Here is an 8,213-nt window from a genome sequence, read left to right as displayed (position 1 = left end):
AGAAGGTTACTCGCGACATTCTGTTTATTTTTAACATCTTCTACATCAAAAATAAATAGCAAATACAAGTACACAAACGGCCAAAAGCCAGTCATAATTAATTTCTGATAACTTTCCTTTAGGTACAAATCAGAGAGTATCCTTCAAAAATCATATACCTACCTAAGTATTCATAACTGAGATTTCAATACAAAATTCGTTCAATCAGGGACTTGTCCATGCGTTTTGAGCGTTTAAACCCGAGATTCATTCTGCGCAAAGTCTTCAACATACTTCCTAACTTCCATAGATAACTATTTTATACTTACTCCACATCTGATATCTCCACATCTGGATTCAAATCTATAGGACAACTTTACGATCCATATGCGAAAACGATATCTATTCATATGCACTGGGTAATCACAAATCCTGAACATATTCCCCAGAGCTTGTATACTCCACACTATGTACGACCACTGTTTCCTGGCCACGTGCTAATTGGTAATAATTGATCTCCATCCGACGGCCACCCGCGACGCATGTATTTTTAACTGAACTCACTGTGCGTTGTTCCGATATTAGCTCTAGTGGTTACGCCCATAAAATACCTAAGATGGAATTTTACAGGTTGTTTTAATAAGCTATTAATGTCGAAGTCTTTTGTTTCGATGGTTAAAGTAGGTATTCTGACTTTTGCAGGTAGCTGAAAATTTTAAAATGTGGATCCTTAAAGTGTTTACAGTAAAAATTTAGCCTCAAAGACCGTGTCAATTTGTTTATGGACCAATTTCATAAAAAAATATAGAGTTGTTAATGGAGATGAACTTAGTTGACTTAGTTGATGACTTAGTTGAGTACGAAACTATATGAAAGTTGGCTACCTAATCAATTTAAGGAAGTAAAGAAAACTGTACTGAATGGATCAATGTTTTCGCAGCTAAGTAATGATATCTTACTATGATTAAATATGTGGTGTTGGTAGAGCAACTCTATTTTCAAAATTGTTTATTCTGCTAACAGGGGGCTTGCACAAATAGGTCAAGATTGAAATATATTTCATCACGACGCTCCAATACGATTATGCAAATTAGTGGAAATAGGTTGTGATCAACCTATGTCAAACAAATTGCTATGTTATATGATAATAACCGATCGGCCAAATCCGGAAATATCGATCGCTTAATATCTGCGAAATGCTAGACATTTCGCAGTCCCCATCTAATTCTTGGCGCTCTTTAAAAATATAGTTCCTATTGTTAAAACCGATCACCCATAGGTAACTACAGCTCTCGACCGCGTTATTCTAAAATACTATTGTTTTAAACGTTTTACAACGACAGTTAACAATAACTCACGAGCCCGCCCCCCTCGTTAGCCGAACGGTTCCGAGTGCAATTTTAAATTCATCGCGAGTCATTTGCCGCTCGCGATTTCGCTGCACGGGACACGTGACGTCATTAGTCAATAGCGTTCGGGACTGAGATGTTTTGGTAATTACAGAATAAGAAGTGCTTAGACGTCGTCTACAAATCTTTTTACTAGAATTTGAGATTGCACTAGGTAGGCACATACTTACTCTAAGTCGTCCACAAATTTTAGAGCGTGAATTAGAGAAATTACACTAGGCACTGCTTAATAGAGTTAGTTGAAAATTTCCATTTAAAAAATAATATACAAATTTTAGTTAAGTAGGTATGTAGACTGATTTCGATTAATAGCGATTAAAATCAATAGTTGCGAGTCCATAGATTAGTAAAGATACTTCGCCGCCCTGAAATTGAATGAAGCCACGAACGGCTTATTGGTAAGTTCTTTTTTTGAATTCTTGACAAATAAAAACATTTTTAGAGAAAATTTACGAATAAATAAATAATACTGCGTAAGTTACATAATAAATAAATAATTATTTCAAATATTTTAGGAACATTTTAGCACGGAGACGTGGCAACACTTTTTTAAGCAACTATTTCAATTCTCAAAACTGGGTACATTTTCTTGTTAGGAGTCAGTAATCTTTACTTATCTATGTTCGAGTCAAGTTTATTTTTAAAATCAGCAATTACCTGCCTATACCTAATAAAATGTTTATAAGTTACTTTACAGATTATTTAAACAAATCCATCTTGACATGCGCCTTGCCACGCTTGCAAAAATATCAAACACATTCCATCCACGTATACAAAACCACCATCGTTCGGCGGCGGAGTGTCGCGGCGACATGACGAATGGCCGCGCGTTCCAAATTTAAAATCTGCCGCGTAATGCTCGCGCTAATGGCATTGTTTATGGAAGCGTTCCGAACCTGCCAGTGACTTACAGATTTTGCACACGTCGGCTGAACGCAGCGTTTTCCTTAGCCTCAAGGGATTTTGGTTTAAATGATGCTTGAAATCGTTTTAACTGCTTGTGGTATTGAAAAATATATTATGCTTTTATTTTTTCGATGTGACGTTATATTTTACTCACAGCATTTAGCTAGTAACTACTTAAATATAACTTATAAAATATCAAATTATTCTTAATTTAATTAATAATAAGATAAATATTATAAAAACAATTCAATAAAAAAATCAAAATAATATGTCAGAAGTGGGATTCGAACCCACGCCCTCAGAGAGGACCAGAATAACTCGACCTATTTGATAGGCAAGGGAACCTTGAGTCTGGCGCCTTAGACCGCTCGGCCATCCTGACATGTGAGTTGACTGACGAATTTTTATACTATCAAGTCTAGTGCGATTATTTTTATTGCACTAAAAATAATATATGTTTTTTTGGTAGTATAAAGTAAACAAAAACATTTTTTGGTTAGAATAGTCTTAACTAGTATATATAATTTCGTGAAATATGAGACCAAAACTACAAATATTATGAGATATCCGATATATAGGTATCCGATTTCAAATCAATCTGTGAACTCTACAAATACTAACTATATTATGATTTGTATATTTATCCCTACCAGAAAAATAAGAAGTAGGTAGGTAGGTACACTTGACAAAAAAAGTTACCAAAAAAGACCTTTCTGGTTCATTTATTGTCAATCTTACTACCAATCGTAAAGTTATACGTAGCTATATCGTTTCTGCAGTAGGTATTTAGTGGTAAGCTGTTTGTAGAGAAATGAAAAGTCTTAATATTAATCATAACTACTCTTTATTTAGTAACAACGTAATGCTTATTTGCCTATACAAAATTTAATAAGATGCATAAAATCAGACTACTTAAATTGGATGTAGAGTCCCTAGATGAAATCTCTACATCACGTTATAACGATATAAATAATATGAGTAGACAACGTATAATAAAAAGTTATGCAACTCTTTTTGCTTCTCACTGGTGGGCAAAGCTCTACTCACTAGTGTTGTAGAACCCTTGTGGTTGCAGAGCACCATCGCCACACGTTTCTAGCTTTATAGCATCATAGTTAGTGCTCCTGTGTTCTGGTTTGAATGGTATATAGGAAAGGTAATGTAGGTTCACTTATACTAAGCGTTACAATCTAGGCATCAGGTGCGGCAAGAGATCCGTTATCGACTATAGTTTTAGGGCTATGTTGGGTTGATTACAAATGTATCTACACGCGCGACAGTGTCAACTTACCGTCAAGTTGAATCCATACTCTTTTTCTACTTCAATTAAAAAAAACGCGATCTAAAAGCCAAGGGCCTATGTATAAGTAGGTAAAATCCGCGCCAAACGGCTAGTCCGCACTGAAGTTGTTGCGAGCAGGTGTAGTCATACAATTTTCTATGGCGACGCGATTCATTTCTATATTCTGAGCGGTCTAGCAGTTTTACGCGGACTATACATACATAAGTAAGTAGGTACATAATCCCTTTATAAGTAGGTGCCTACTATATATATATATAGTATAAGTAAGAACATAGGTCAAGAGACTGCGCATTAATTGCGCACCCACTTAATATAGAAGATGGCTCTTATACCCGGGTTTAACTCTAAAACAAATTGAACCATCTCAGTGCTTGTTTCATTACTCCACTTTATGATAAGGCGACCAACTTTTTGTATTTCAAAAGCAGGACTTATTAACCTCTAAGTAACCTAGTTTTGAATGTAACTATTAAAATAATTACTAATACTAATAATAAAGTAAAGAACTGTAATTACTGTAGCGATAAAATAAAGTAGTTTATTTAATAAAAGTAAAACATTAAAATAAACTAATAAACAAATTTAAATAAGCAATAACCTATAGAAAATAAAACTCTAAATCTAATTTAAATACTATGATTTCATTTTAGGTAGCTATTGTTAATGCACTCCTCTAAAATGCAATACAATTTTGCTATTAGGTATGTATCAAACCTGTGAGTTCTTTATAAGTATTTTCAACATTAGGTACCTATTGCACAAGACATTTTAAAACTTAATAGAAACGTTTTTACGAACAATTATTAGACGTGAGTTCGTCTCCAACGAGGTTAACCTGAATGTGTATCGCTTATTTCTTTCATCTCTTCTTTTAATAAAACAAATTTTAGTTTTATTTGTTTAGTAAAAGCTTTGAGTTTCTTTTGAATACATCAAGACTATCCGACCATATTCAATTCCACTGTCACCCTCTTACCACTCTGACCTCTTCAATGTCATTACTCCAACAGTTACCGGCTCCGATGAATTTTATTCGCAGCGGGAAGCGGGTTCCGTAGGACTGATATGCGGACAGACAGACGAATTAAGAGCTCAGATAACTAGAGTGGCTTTTAGATTAAGTTCTAGAACGTTTAGTTATGGTATCATAGCATGACTAGTAGATGTTCATGCGAAACTAAGGTGTAAGTAGGTACTTCTACGTAGGTTAACTATAAGAATATTTTTTTAATAATATTTCTTATGATGTTTTATTTTTATAAAAAAAGTTACTAAAATATTGGTAAAAACGATGGAAGACAATAGTTAAAATAAGACAAAATTCTGTTTTGGTTAGGTGACCTAGCTTTTATCGTATAAGATTTTTATCGATTCCAAAAAAGAAATAGGTATATTTGCTGTAAGTTATCCAATATTTTTTACATTTTTTGAAACAGAAATAACTAAAAGAATCTGAATATTTTATTCAAATGCTATGTTTATTTATAGAACCGTCTTATTTTGCAAAGGCAACATCTCGGCATCCTAACAGGTAGCCATAACTCCCCTCGTAAACCCAAAAAACGGACTAACCCTTGCTACTACCCTTAGCGTAATAAAAATAAAAGGACAATAAAAAGAGGTATAAAATTGTCCGGAGCGAGTGCAAATGAAATGGAATGCAAATGTAACTGAGTTGAGTGGGATAAAGTGGATGTGTACGGATCGGGAGAATTTCCCAAAAACCGGGGAAAATCGTAAACAATGATGTGATCCGGTAGTAGAAAAAAACTCTAAGAGAAATTAAATGAGTCGCCGTAGACATTTGCAAATGAATACTTTTTATCATTATGTTTGATTACGAAATGATTTAGTTAACAAATATAGGTTAGGTAATTAAACATTTACCTATAATATTTTAGGTGGTAGGGAAGTACTATTACGGTTTTATTGCAGTTGTATCTCCGTTGCACTAAAATAATTCATTCTTATAGCAGCTGTGTAGTCCAATTTGAACGGTGATAAGGATTAGCGATACCTGTGTAGGTATAGGATATAGGTAGCAGCTAATTTTAGATAAGATTCTGATTCTATCTAGGGTCAAGTACAGACGTCTAAGTTAGAATAGCTACCTACTTAGTAAATGCGTCTGCAATCCACTCTAAGTTACCAAGGTAGTTACATACTTAGGTAACTTTGGGAGGTACCTACTTAAGCACATCTCTTTCAAAACACAGTAGTAGTGTCTAGAACTAGAACGGCTCTACCACCTTTCAAAGTTTTTGTCATGAGTTATTAGCTTTCCTTAGCTTAGAATTTATTTTGATTTTTCTGAGATTTTCCAAAAAAATATTTTACTTTGTAATACATAAATATTAACCCGATATTAACATGCAAATACTTTAGCCACTATAAGTTCTACCCACATTTTTTGTGTTTACTTTGTCAATAACCCTAAAATACCTGTTGATACGAGCGGGCCGTTACGACCCCGCGTAAAGTTTTATGTTGAACAGCTACCGGGTTTATGTTGCTAGTTACCTTAGTACGTACTGGGTTAAGGCTTTTTTATATTCATTGATTTCCTACGTATTTTATTGTTATTTCTTTGGCGATTTGTGTATCTGTAGGTAACATGTAGGTATACTCTATCTAGAGAGATTTGGTTTATTTTCAATTTATTAACATACTTATTACCTCAGAATTGTATAACTAAGGAAATCTTATATTTAATTGCCTATTGCCTATTAAAATAAGGTTCCTAACATTAATAAGGTAACTTATAACAACGTTCAGCAAAAATTAAAATAAGACAAAAGTTAATGTAACTGTTAATGAAAACGTTCCCTTGCCAACTTGAATAACCTACTTAAACCTTTTCTGAAACTTCTTAATTCTGAGAATGTCTTTAAAACAGAGTTAATTTCAAAACATGTGGGTAATTAGAACCTATGTAGCTACTTATACCTACCTACCTACAATATGCATGTTATACTATTTCCATTTCTTTATTATTATTATTTTTTATAATATAGGAGTAGCAGACGAGCATGCAGTCCACCAGATGGTAAGTGGCTACTACCGCCCATGGACATCTGTAATCAACCCCAGACAGGATTAGATACCCCTACATGAAGTCGGCCACAGATGCGCCGCTACCGCTGAGGACTAAGCTGGAACGCCTCGGAAAAGTTTGTCTCCCTTACCGCACCCTTCAAACCGGATCACAGCAGCCTAACACTGCTGTTATAAGGCAGAAATAGGTGTTATTTTCTCGATGACAGATCGACACCCATGTAATTTTGTGTTGTTTACGTTAAATGTCACACAGATAATACTGTACTTCATGGACAGGTAGTGATGTGCTACACAAAATGATTACTATAGGAGCTATAACGATAAACTTAACACGATAACAGACCCGTTTCTTTTTTACAAAACGTAAGAAACTAAACTACTGCCGGATACTTTTGTACAAATTTATTAACTACAATATTAAATTACTAATACTAATAAATATTATATATCATTACAAGATGTTACACGTATACATTTTTGATTGATAATGCCTACTTCTTTAAAATTTTCGAAGCTGTTGTAAAATAAGTAGGTATAGGTAGGTACCTACTCGACAATGAAACAAAATAATTATTACGACGTACGCTTTGTTGTATTTGTCTTTGTTCTAAATAGATATAATAAATATATGCGATCTATATCATTGCTTATTTGGTTACAATACTACAAAGAACTGTCACCGAGAAAATAAAGAAATTGAAATAGTATAATTCATAACTACATATCTATCTAATTATCTACCTAGGTACTAAAATAGGAACAAACTTTTTCACAGAAATATTATCCAGCAAAAACAAATTTAAACAAGTTTCGCGAAAACAAAGTGTCGTAACTAGCAATAACTCCAATTAGCCAACTACCCTCAACTCTAGCCTGAAAAACATCGTATTAATAAATTCCTTGCATTCTAAAACAGTGGGAGTTGGTAAATTGGACCCGTGAAACTTTTTCAAGTAGCTAGATTGCGCTGGTTAGTTTTGGAGTTAATAATTGGCTTTCGCGAGTAGGTACGGAGGAAACATAACACTAGGGTATTTCTGATCTAAATGTTTATTTTGCTTATAGCTTGTAGGTACCTAATTTTTGGGTGACGATTTCAGAAATTTGTACTGACATGTAGGTAGATGCTTATGTATAATTAACTGTTACAAGATGGTAATTGTCATATAGTAATAGAATATCGGTGAAGCAGTGATAGCCTAGTGGTTAAGGAACACGGCCTCTCGATCGAGGGGTCCGAGGTTCAAATCCCAGGCACGCACCTCTGATTTTCAAATTTATGTGCGTATTAGAAATTAGAAATTAATTATCACTTGCTTAAACGGTGAAGGAAAACATCGTGAGGAAACCTGCATACCTGAGAGATCAAATCAAATAAAATCAAATCAAATCTTAAAGGTATGTGAAGTCTACCAATACGCACTTGGCCAGCGCGGTGGACTATGGCCTGATCCTTCTCATTATGAGGGGAGACCCGAGCCCAGCAGTGGGACAGTAATGGGTTGATGATGATGATGATGAATAGAGTATCGTAATGAATAATAAGTAGGTAGGTACTT

The 8,213-nt window shown here is 34.3% G+C and overlaps 1 non-coding gene across 1 annotated transcript; it reads right to left on the bottom strand.

Annotated features, from left to right (window-relative positions):
- Positions 1-2,563: 2,563 nt before the first annotated feature.
- Positions 2,564-2,676, bottom strand: TRNAL-CAA (transfer RNA leucine (anticodon CAA)). Its single transcript has 2 exons — positions 2,639-2,676; positions 2,564-2,608 (listed from the first exon to the last, which is right to left on the bottom strand). It is a non-coding gene; the product is annotated as a tRNA-Leu (tRNA).
- Positions 2,677-8,213: the final 5,537 nt, after the last annotated feature.

This window comes from Epargyreus clarus, unplaced genomic scaffold (assembly GCF_041222505.1).
Source record: "Epargyreus clarus isolate Ecla_fem2 unplaced genomic scaffold, WU_Ecla_fem_2.2 ptg000017l, whole genome shotgun sequence".
Classification (NCBI taxonomy): domain Eukaryota; kingdom Metazoa; phylum Arthropoda; class Insecta; order Lepidoptera; family Hesperiidae; genus Epargyreus; species Epargyreus clarus.
Note: the sequence above shows the minus strand (reverse complement) of the source record. Positions and strands in the feature narration are given on the sequence as shown.